The 13,215-nt window shown below is 29.2% G+C and overlaps 1 non-coding gene across 1 annotated transcript; it reads right to left on the bottom strand.

Moving 5' to 3' along the window:
* Positions 1–10,027: 10,027 nt before the first annotated feature.
* On the bottom strand, positions 10,028–10,134 carry LOC139846136 (small nucleolar RNA R71). Its single transcript, XR_011758876.1, has one exon. It is a non-coding gene; the product is annotated as a small nucleolar RNA R71 (small nucleolar RNA).
* Positions 10,135–13,215: the final 3,081 nt, after the last annotated feature.

The following is a 13,215-nucleotide window of genomic DNA, read 5'->3' as shown; positions in this document are numbered from 1 at the left end:
GGAAGTATGTTTTCTAAAATGGTCATCTAGACGTCGTTCTTTCGACTGAAATGACTACCTTTACAAAAACGACTTGTAACTTATTTTTCCGACTATAAACCTATACTTTTTCTGTTTATATTCATAAAATAGAGTTCAATATGAAACCATAGCAATTTGATTCACTCAAAACGGATTTAAAATGAAGAAGTTATGGGTAAAACAAGATTGGATAATTTTTCTCATTTTAGCTACGTGAAAATTGGTAACAAATCTATTCCAACATTAACTTAATCAACTTGTATTGTATATTATGTAATCTTGAGATACCATAGACACGTATACAATGTTTCGACCTATCATGTCGACACATCTATATATATTTCGGAACAACCATAGACACTCTATATGTGAATGTTGGAGTTAGCTATACAGGGTTGAGGTTGATTCCAAAATATATATAGTTTGAGTTGTGATCAATACTGAGATACGTATACACTGGGTCGTGGATTGATTGAAGATAATATTTATCGATTTATTTCTGTACATCTAACTGTGGACAACTAGTTGTAGGTTACTAACGAGGACAGCTGACTTAATAAACTTAAAACATCAAAATATATTAAAAGTGTTGTAAATATATTTTGAACATACTTTAATATATATGTATATATTGTTATAGGTTCGTGAATCAACAGTGGCCAAGTCATACTTCTCGACGAAGTAAAAAATCTGTGAAAGTGAGTTATAGTCCCACTTTTAAAATCTAATATTTTTGGGATGAGAATACATGCAGGTTTTATAAATGATTTACAAAATAGACACAAGTACGTGAAACTACATTCTATGGTTGAATTATCGAAATCGAATATGCCCCTTTTTATTAAGTCTGGTAATCTAAGAATTAGGGAACAGACACCTAATTGACGCGAATCCTAAAGATAGATCTATTGGGCCTAACAAACCCCATCCAAAGTACCGGATGCTTTAGTACTTCGAAATTTATTTCATATCCGAAGAGTGTCCCGGAATGATGGGGATATTCTTATATATGCATCTTGTTAATGTCGGTTACCAGGTGTTCACCATATGAATGATTTTTATCTCTATGTATGGGATGTGTATTGAAATATGAAATCTTGTGGTCTATTGTTACGATTTGATATATATATGTTAAACCTATAACTCACCAACATTTTTGTTGACGTTTAAAGCATGTTTATTCTCAGGTGAATATTAAGAGCTTCCGCTGTTGCATACTAAAATAAGGACAAGATTTGGAGTCCATGTTTGTATGATATTGTGTAAAAACTGCATTCAAGAAACTGATTTCGATGTAACATATTTGTATTGTAAACCATTATGTAATGGTCGTGTGTAAACAGGATATTTTAGATTATCATTATTTGATAATCTACGTAAAGCTTTTTAAACCTTTATTTATGAAATAAAGGTTATGGTTTGTTTTAAAAATGAATGCAGTCTTTGAAAAACGTCTCATATAGAGGTCAAAACCTCGCAACGAAATCAATTAATATGGAACATTTTTAATCAATAAGAACGGGACATTTCAAAAGCTGAACATCAAAAACCATCTGGACTTTTGGTGCAACCAGAAATTTCCGAGTGGAAGTGGGAAGGTATCACTATGGATTTTATTACTAAGTTACCAAGAGTTTCGGGTGGCTATGATGCGATTTGGGTGATTGTAGATCGACTCACTAAGTCGGCTCACTTTTTGCCGATTAGGGAAACGAATTCGATGGAGAAACTCACCCGTTTGTATTTGAAAGAGATTGTTTCTAGGCATGGTGTTCCTGTTTCCATTATTTCCGACCGAGACAGTCGATTTGTGTCGAGGTTTTGGCGATCTTTACAGGAAGCCTTGGGTACTAGGTTGGATATGAGCACCGCTTATTATCCTCAAACGGATGGTCAAAGTGAAAGGACCATTCAGACATTAGAAGACATGTTGCGAGCGTGCGTCATTGATTTTGGAAATGGGTGGGATAAATATTTGCCGCTAGCTGAGTTTTCTTATAACAACAGTTACCACACAAGTATTAAAGCCGCACCGTTTGAAGCTTTGTACGGTAGGAAATGTAGGTCTCCTATTTGTTGGAATGAGGTTGGGGATGCTCAACTTACAGGTCCAGAGATTATTCACGAGACTACTGAGAAGATTGTACAAATTAAAGAAAGGTTGAGAACTGCTAGAAGTCGGCAAAAGAGTTATGCCGATAAGGGAAGGAAAGATGTTGAATTTCAAGTTGGTGATCGTGTTATGTTAAAGGTTTCGCCTTGGAAGGGCGTAATCCGTTTTGGTAAAAGAGGGAAGTTAAGTCCTCGTTTCGTGGGACCTTTTGAGATTATTGAAAGAGTTGGACCGGTGGCTTATCGTTTGAAATTGCCACAAGAACTCAGTGCTGTTCACGATGTTTTCCATATTTCGAATTTAAAGAAGTGCTTGGCTGAATTTGATCAGACTATTCCTTTGGAGGAACTTCAAGTTGATAAGCAATTGCATTTTATTGAGGAGCCTGTTGAAATCATGGACCGAGAGGTTAAGACTCTTAAACAGAGCAGAATTCCTATTGTTCGGGTCAGATGGAACGCTAGACGCGGTCCCGAGTTCACTTGGGAGCGTGAAGACCAGATGAAGCAGAAATACCCGCATTTGCTCTCAGATGCCGAGTCAACCCCTGCGCCTGCTTAAATTTCGGGACGAAATTTCCGTAACGGGAAGGTACTGTCACGACCCTACTTTTTCCGTTATCTTTTTTAGTTAATTATTTAACGACCGTTAACTGTTAGTGTGCCACGTCATTTCTATGACCTATATTATTATTTGTAATAATATATATATATATATATATATATATATATATATATATATATATATATATATATATATATATATATATATTAATTATTATGTGTTATGTGAATATTTGTATTCATATTTTAATTTATACGTTTCTACGTCTCGCGGATTTCCATCCGGCGAATCTTTTTGGTTTTCAAACCAACGGACACGTTTTCGGGATTTTTAAATCCTAAATATTTTAAATATGATATTTTAAGATCATATTATTATATAGTGTATTTATATTTATTTTTCGTCGCGCGTTTGTTATCTTTCCGGATTTTTAATCGCGTACGTGCGTTTTCGCGTTTCGGGTTTCGTTCGGGCTTTCGGGCCACAAGGATTTATCAATTAACAAGTTTGGCCCACCATGGAGCCGACCCCATCTCAAAATCGGCCGAAGCCAAGGGGGAGGGGGATACCCCTTTACACTTTGTTCCATTTTTTTCATTTGTTCATTCCAAGTCCAATTTATCAAAACCTAACATTTGTTTGTGCTCTCTCTTCCTTCTCCTCTTTGTGCCGTCACCAACCATCACCTTCATCATCATCATTTCACAAAATTTAAAGCTTGGATCAAGGATTGATTAGTATAAACGCGTTCCTCTCTTCATTCTCTACGCGATAACATCAATCGTTTCTCGATTAGGGTATAAACCCTAACCCTAGAACTTTCGATCTTTCAATTATTTTCTGTATTTTGATGTTTATTTAGTAGCATGATGTTTGTGGATTATTGTAATGGTGTTTGTATGCATAGATGTACTCATAATTGCATGTTTTCGGTTTATAAAATTCTGGACAGCAGCTATTTTGTGTATTCTGAGTTTGTGACTGATATAAATGTTAAAATAAACTATCTAGATGAGTTCCTCTCATCAAGACATTAATTTTAGACTCCGGATTCATGTCGTTTCGATTCCCGGAGCCCTAGTTATGATCAAATTAGTATTTTGTAAAGATTGAATTGTGATATTGACATGAACCAGGTTGGGTCCGACTTTGTGACCATCCTTGGTGTCTTTAGGGTGTGTTAGTGTGTTAGGACTGATGGTGGGATGAACTTTCATGTTCGGGTCACCTAAATCCGAGCCACGGTTCACCCGGTACGACTAAAACACGGTTTTGAGTAAATTGAAGGTCCAAGTGGTGTCATGGCTGATTACCATGACTTGTGGACTGTTCTTGGTGAGTTCTTTTGGTGAGTTCTTGAGTGCACCATTGTGTCGGGTGGTTTGAATAGGTGGAGATGCATATAAGGCTCGCCAGAAATCGACACCCGGGGCTCAAAATACGACCCGATGAACTTTTGAATTAAAACTTATGATTAATTCTAAAACTTATGATAAAAATAATGAAACTCATTATTAATTAATTACTTATGATAAAAGAAGTAATTATTATTATTTAAGACTTATGATATAAATATTTATTATATCATTTAATTATTATTTATGATTTAATTAACATTTTAATTTAACTTATGATTAATGACACTTTTATTATTAATGGAAAATACTTATGATAAGTATTAAATTTATTTTATAAGAATATTATTATAAGACTTATAATGAAGATTAAATAATTATTTAATTATTATAAGACTTAATTATTATTTAATTATGATTTAATTATTAAATACTTATGATTTAATAATTATATTTAGAAACTTATGATATGATTAATAATTCATTATTAATTAATAATACTTATGATATGATTTAAAATTTATTATTAATTAATAATATTTATATTATGACTAATATTTAATTAATTAATTAAATACTTATGCTATATTAATTATATCATTTCAACTTATATTAACTTTAATAATTCATTTTATTTAATTAAACTTATGTTATGACATAATTATACACTTTTAACTTTAATAAACATTATAACTTATGTTATTATTATAACTTACACTTTTCAAATTAACGTTGACTATGTTTGACCAAGTTTGACTTTTGAGTTGACTTTCGGTTGACTTTGACTTTCAGTTGACTTTTGTTGACTTTCTAAATAAGGAAACTTTCCTAACTTAAAAACTTTCCAAAAATAGAAACTTTCCAAAAATAGAAACTTTCCAAAAATGGAAACCTACTAAAAATAGAAACTTTCTATAAATAGAAAGTATGTGTCCGTACGCTGTTCCAGTCAAACCGATGCTTGCCGAGTATTGTTCTATATCTACTTGTAACATGTACAATAGCTATCATACTAAGACTTGACCTAAGTTAGTTATTTATATCGACCTGCTTTATTTATAGGTCGGCGTTGTGATCGTTCCTGATCACTTTATTCTATTTGATGTTCGCTTGTTTGTGTGGTTTCTTCAGTTGCTTTTAAGGTGAGTTATAGTCCCGTTTTTACATACTTTTCAAAGTATATTTTTGGGATGTGATTACATGCATTTTCATTTACGTTTAGACACAAGTAACAATTAAATTTAATTATTCATTGTGAGTTGGACAAAAATATTCCCTTGTCTGGTAACTGTAATCATTGGTTTCTACTGGTGAACGTGAATCCTATGGATAGATCTATCGGGTTAGACAACCCCATTTCGAGCTAGTCGCACTAGCAATTTATAATCGGAATGTTTAGTACTTCGTAATTTGTTGTAGATACACTGTCCAAGTGTATATTTTTATTGTGTTTGGCAAGGGTAAATAAAGGGTTAAGTGGTTACCAGGTGGCTCATTGATAATGGAATAATGTTTAATGTTTTCTAACATTTTTAAATCTTGTGGTCTAAAGTTTACTTAGTTATTTAAACCTATAATTCACTCAACCTTTGTGTTGACAGTTTACTTGCATGTTTTCACAGGTACTTGAGTTTTGTGATGCTTCCGTTGTGTTTAGAAGAGTCTGCATGCATTTGGGCAGATTTTATGAAACATTTTATGAAACTTAAGCTTGCATTCTATTTTTGGATAATTTAAACTTGTGGGTTTGTTGGCAAAGATTTGTGTCAACTTTTGGTTTATTACTATGGTTGGTTGTTTAAAACTACATATTTGGGTTTGTTTCCTTTTTGGAAAACTTTTGAAATAAAAGAATGCAACTTTGTTTATTTAATTCATTTAAGTTCGATCAAGCTGTGGGACCAACTGACGGATCCGTTAAGTTTTTTGACGGGGTCATCACACTTACTGATAGTACTCTAAATGAACATATATTTAGTATCAATATCCTTCCAATATGTAAAGCTTTTAGTTACTATTGTTCTATTTTTAAGTAATAATCGTTTAAATAAATAAGTGCGAAGACAAAAGAAGAAAACGACGATTTGAAGACGCAAATGACCAAAAAGCTCAAATGTACGAAATACAATCCAAATGGTTCAATTTATTGATGAGAAACGTCTAAAATTTACAAGAGTACAAGCCGCGGAACGCAAAGTACAAGATATCTACGCGTACGAAAGGACGTTCGAAAATCTGGAATCGAGACATGAACTGAGCATTAACGCGCGAGTCAACGGAGCTAAAATTACAAGTCAACATTGCACAAAAATATAATATAATATATATATAATTATATAAAATTATATATATTATATTATATATATTAAATAATCGAGCCGCCCACGTTTTGGAATCAATGTGAGCTGTCACAGCAGGCCATGCGATCGCATGGCCAGGATACACTAATATCATGCGATCGCATGAGATGAAAAATCTGGCCAAGTGCTATAAATAGCCAAGAATTTGGACGAGCTCAACACAACTCAATTTTCTTTCTTCCTCTGTAAAGAATTATATATATTTATATTTATAATTTAAAGTTTAAATTAATTTTAATAATAATTGGGTTAATGTAAGAAATGTTTTAAGGTTTTGTAAGATGGAACTCTGTCCGTGTAACGCTACGCGATAAATAATCACTGTAAGCTATGTTCTTCCTTTTTCAATTAATGTATCGTAACTAAGTTATTATTATGCTTATTTGAGTCGAAGTAATCGTGATGTTGGACTAAATATTAAAATGGGGTTATTGAATTTTGTACCATAATTTGGGTTTGGACAAAAGACCGACACCTGTGAACATTGGACTATCGACTATTAATAGATGGGGGGTATTATCAAATTGAATGACAACTTATTAGAATCTGTCGAACCTATCTTCAAATTAGTTAATCTAATAATTATTAAATGATTATGCATGTCCTATTTAGTGACGTTTATACGACATCTTTTACAAATCATTTAATTTAATCAATTGGATTGGGTAATTTATTATTCATTATGGCCAAGTGAATAAATTAATGTATCATGGACTAATTATAACAGGGGTGGATTACATACAAGGGTAATTGGTGTAATTGTTAACAAAGTATTAAAACTTTGGATTATACGCAGTCGATAACCTGGTGTAATCATTAAACAAAGTATTAAAACCTTGTTACAGTTCGAATCCCTAATTAGTTGGAATATTTGACTTCGGGTATAAGGTTAATTTGATGAGCATTTTATAATTATGACCGATGAACTATTATGGACAAAAACAAGATAGGTTTCAAATAATCCAGGACAAAGGAGGACAATTAACCCAGAGTAATAAATTAAAATCAAAACGTCAAACATCATGGTCACGGAAGTTTAAATAAGCATAATTGTTTTATTTTATATCTCATCGTACTTTTATTTACTGTCATTTATTTATTTGTCATTTTAAATATTGTTATTTATTTTACGCATTTTAATTATCGTCATTTATCTTTACGCTTAAAATATAAAATCGACAAACCGGTCATTAAATGGTAAAACCCCCCTTTTATATAATATTATTACTACTTATATAATTATATATATTTTATACAAATATAGTTTATAAAAATATAGTACGTATCACTAGATCCCTGTGGAAAGAACCGGACTTACTAAAAACTACACTACTCTACGATTAGGTACACTGCCTATAGTATTGTAGCAAGGTTTAGGTATATCCCATTCTATAAATAAATAATAGAACTTGTGTAATTTGTATCATATTTTGTAACAAAAGTAATAATATTTTGTATACACCGCTGCACACATCAAGTTTTTGACGCCGCTGCCGGGGACCCGGCGAAACTCTATATTTTTACGCTATATTTTAGTAAAACAATATTTTAAAAAAAATATTATTTCTTATTTTGTAAAAATATTTTGTTATTTATTATAAGTGTTAAAAAATAAAAAAATATAAAAAAATATAAATATATATATATATATATATATATATATATATATATATATATATATATAATATTTTGTCTTTAATAATTATTTTTATTTTTAAGATTTTAAAATACAAGTTAATTATATTTTATATTCTATAAATATTTTCTATAATTTAAAATCAGAAAATTAATAGAAAAATAAAAATAATATATATATATATATATATATATATATATATATATATATATATATATATATATATATATATATATATTGTTGCAAAAACATGTGTATCGGTAGGGACATATGTTTTTGCAACAATATGTGTGTGTATATATATATATATATATATATATAAGTTGGGCCGAGTCAGTTAAGAAGTCCAAAACATTTCTGAAATCTTGGACCATGCGATCGCATGACCCAGAAGACCACATTTCATGCGATCGAATGAGTGCAGCTGACAGGCCTTACCTCGGACATTAATTACGTTTAGGGTTTTAATTTATAATTATTATTATTTAGGTTTTTAATTATTTAACATATTATTAATTTTAGTTTTAATATATAATTTGTTATTTTAAGTTTAAATGTTATTATTAAATGTATAGATTAATACTTTTATATAATATAAAAATAATATTTTTATAAAATTTTTATTTTTATCATTTTATTTTATATTTTGTATCTTTTTATCGTTTATTCGTAGTATTTAATATTTGTCGTTCGTAATTAGTTTTAAGATTAGTTTTGCCGTAGTTATTTTATATTTCTAGATTTTTAGGCTTTGCCGTAAAATCCCTTAAGTGCTTTTCTTTAGATTAAGATTTAGGCGCCTTAGAAATTTACGACATCGCTTATCGCTTTAGTTTTTAATAGATTTTAGTGCCTAATTAAGTTATTGCCATTTTGGATATAGAATTCCTTTTAAGCCTTAATACCTTTAGGCGCAACTTTTTAGATTATAATTTTTAGACTTTTAAGTTTCGACGTTTTACTTTCTAATTATTATTTTTCGACTTTTTTTCGACGTTTTTCGACGTTTTTCGACGCGCTTTTTCTTTTTCATTTCTACGCTCTAGTTTTTAGGACATAGATTTTTATTTCAAAATTTTGACGAAAAATTATTGTAAGCTATTGAATTAATAGACATCCAAATTTTCTGGTTCGTAGTAATAGTTGTATTTGTCAGTGGCGAGTTGTGGGCTTCCGATTTAAAGGGTCCTGTCTACCTGCTGCATCTATTGGCTATTCGAAACGTGGGCAAAATCAGAAAAGTCTATTAATTTGATAACTTTAATAATTTTTATCTTTATAACTAATAGGATATTCAGTGAATGCACCGAGCAAAACATTCACCACCTTTCATACGTTCACCACCTGTAACTCGATCAAGACATCTAGCCAATATTGTCGCCGTTGATTTTCCTTTAGAATCATCATTTAGTAATCCAAGTACTCCAACTCAAAATCCAGATAATCCATTTTTTAAAACCGACCTCACGATTGAGCAACTAGAAGATATTCAAGGACAATTCCAAGGTCCTGAAGAACCAATCATTCATCCGGAGATTGTAGAAGAAATAACCGTTAAATCAGAATCTTTTAGTAATTCGGATTCAACAATTTCAAATATGGAAATAACGGAAGCTCAAAGTATGGAAGATCGAATGAGAGCTACACGCACTGGCCAAGGACATGCCATTACGCGACCAGACATTAATGCGCCAGATTATGAAATCAAAGGACAAATTCTACACATGGTAACTAATCAATGCCAATATAGTGGTAAGCCAAAAGAAGATCCAAACGAACATCTTCGAACATTTAATAGGATCTGTACTCTATTCTCAGAGAAGTTGAGGATGAATGGATCTATCTCATGTTGTTTCCTTGGATATTAAAGGGAGAAGCCAAAGATTGGTTAGAATCGTTACCTGAAGGAGCGATTGATACATGGGATGTTTTAGTTGAAAATTTTCTTAAAAGATTCTTTCCGGCATCTAAAGCCGTAAGACTTCAAGGAGAAATTGTTACGTTCGTGCAAAAGCCAAATGAAACATTATATGAGGCATGGACAAGATTCGGAAAGTTGTTGAGAGGATGTCCTCAGCACGGTTTAGACACTTATCAAATAGTGCAAATATTCTACCAAGGTGTCGACGTTGCTACACGAAAAGACATCGACACAACAGCTGGTGGTTCCATTATGAAGAAAATCGCAACTGAAGCTCACAAAATTATTGATAACACAGCCTCCCACTCACATGAGTGGCACCAAGAAAAAGATATTTTTCGTTCATCTAAAGCGACTAGAGCCGATTCTAGCCATGACTTTGATTCTTTTTCCGCAAAAATAGATGATTTCGAAAGACGAATGGAAAAGATGAATAAAGATATTCACGCAATACGAATCAGTTGTGAGCAATGCGGTGGACCACACTTAACGAAAGATTGTCACATCGAGCAAACGATGGAACAACGTGAGAATGTTTCCTATATGAACCAAAGGCCGAGAAATAATTATCAAAATAGTTATCAACCACTAAGGCTGTGATGACCCGGAAATTTCCGACCAAATTTAAACTTAAATCTTATATGGTTGTGACGCGATAAGCAAAGTCTGTAAAATTGAATCTCAAATTTTTTGAACTACTTTCATGTAATCAAATACCCTTTGACTATTCCCGACGATTCACGAACGATTAATTGTAAATATACATATATATATATATATATATATATATATATATATATATATATATATATATATATATATATATATATATATATATATATATATATATATATATATATATATCTATCTATATATGCAAATGTAAGGTTATATAATAATTGAATATAATAAAATATAGTTGAATCATCAAGAAAATAAAAATGTAAACTAATTTACAAAATTAGAAAGTTATTATTATTATAAATCTATGAATAAATATATATGATTTCTATAATAATTATTATCTTATGTTTATTAGAATATATAGAAGATATAAATAATATATGTTGAAATCTATTAAAATATCTTAAGTAAATGTAGATACAATACTTATATATTTAAGATAATTATCTTTTCATATACAAACACATATTATTTATTATATTTATATTAATTTGTATAAATATTAAATATTTAACATATGTTATCATATAATAAATATTGTGTAATTATAATATATAATGTTAATATATATAAGGTGTAATTACAAGTTAGAAATATAAGTGTTATACTAAAATTTTATTACATTCATTATTATTATTATAGTTATCGCTATTATTATAAATAATACAACTATTATTATTATGGATAGTATTTTATTTATCATTTTTATATTTAATAACAATATTATTAATATTGTTATTATTAATATTTTATTATTATTTTTATTTAGATATAATTATTAATTATTAATTATTAATATTAATATTAAACTAACATAAAGATAAATATAGTAGGAATCTAGCTCCATCTTTATCTGATTTATTTTGTTTTCTGTGTTTTGTTTTGCTCTCATTTTTTTTTCTCCCATCTACTCATGAGCAATTGTCTACTGAATCATCAATACAAACAATAATAAATCGTTATCTTCCCTCTCCATATCAATTACATCTATTTTTTTTCAGAATCAAATTGCTAATTTAAATCAATTTTTTTTGTCTCGTTCGAAAACCTCTGTACGTATCACTTTTGGTTCATAAATCGAGTTTGAATCTTATATCAAAATCTATAAATGCAGGAGTGTTAGGAATAATCAGTTTGAACTATTTGTAAGTTTTCACATTCCAATTTTTCCTATTTAATTTTAATTTACGAGTCAAACTTTCAAAAATTAAAAGTCAACTCTGTGTTCTTGAGTAAATTCGAAGTTTCTATTTTGAATTAAGTCAAATTGACGGTTTAAATAGTTTATAGGGGTTATTTGAAATATATTTCATGTTGTGATCATATCCTAAAACGCTCCACATCTCTCAATCAAAATTTTTTTTTTTTAAAACAACCTGCGTCGAACAGCAGGGTTCATCATTTTTTTTTATTACTTTTTTTTTCTTCGTTTACAGACTTATGAGTATTATTATTTGTGAAATTGTTATAGATTCTAAATGCTTGTTTGTTACAGACAATTCGGTTTTGATTTTGGGTTTGGGATTAAGATGAAGAAGAAGGAACATTAAAATGGGTTATACAAATTTCGGGGTTAAATATAACAGATAAATAGATTCGGATGGATGGTTGAGAGTGGGTTTGTGTGATCGAGAGGTCTCGGGTTCAATTCTAGGCGTGGGCAGTTTTTTTTTTCTCCTTTAAAGCTTCATCAAAGGTAGTCCCATGTTTTATTATTGTTATTATTATTATTATTATTATTATTATTATTATTATTATTATTATTATTATTATTATTATTATTATTATTGTTGTTGTTGTTGTTGTTGTTGTTGTTGTTGTTGTTGTTGTTGTTATGATTAGTTATTGTTATTGTTATTACTAATGCAAATAGTAAATATTATTATTGTTATGATTATAAATACAAAACTAAATATTATTATTATTATTATTGTTAAGATGAGTATTATTATAACTATCATGTTGAATTTATTATTATTATCCTTAAAAATTAGTATTATTATATTTATCATTACTATCATTGTTATTAATATGAATGTTATTAGTAATATTACAATTAATATCACCAAAATGATTATCTATATCAATATGATTATTATTATAGTTAAGTTAATTGTTAGTAAAACTATAAAATACGAATATGCATTATTATTATGTAATTACTAACATCATTATCATAACTATCATTAATAAAAAAAAATTAATATTTTTATAGTTACTATCATTAATATCATTATTATTATCACTAATAGAAATATTAACATTATTATTTTCTTAGAAAACTAAAGTATTATAATTATTAACATATTTAATATTATTTTAATATTGTTATAATTAATATTTTCATTAGCCACCAAATGATATATAAATATATACATGAATATATGTAATACATATAACATAACAAAATTTATATTTTATATACAAAATGAATATAGGAAACATATACATATTACTAATATAAATATGATAGAACTAATAAATTCACATATATATAATTGTTCGATTTCAAACATGTATATTAATATATATACAAATGATATAGGTTCGTGAATCTGAGG

The sequence above is a fragment of the Rutidosis leptorrhynchoides genome, chromosome 4 (genome assembly GCF_046630445.1).
Source record: "Rutidosis leptorrhynchoides isolate AG116_Rl617_1_P2 chromosome 4, CSIRO_AGI_Rlap_v1, whole genome shotgun sequence".
NCBI lineage: Eukaryota > Viridiplantae > Streptophyta > Magnoliopsida > Asterales > Asteraceae > Rutidosis > Rutidosis leptorrhynchoides.
The sequence above is the reverse complement of the archived record's forward strand: the minus strand, read 5'-3'. Positions and strand labels throughout refer to the sequence as shown.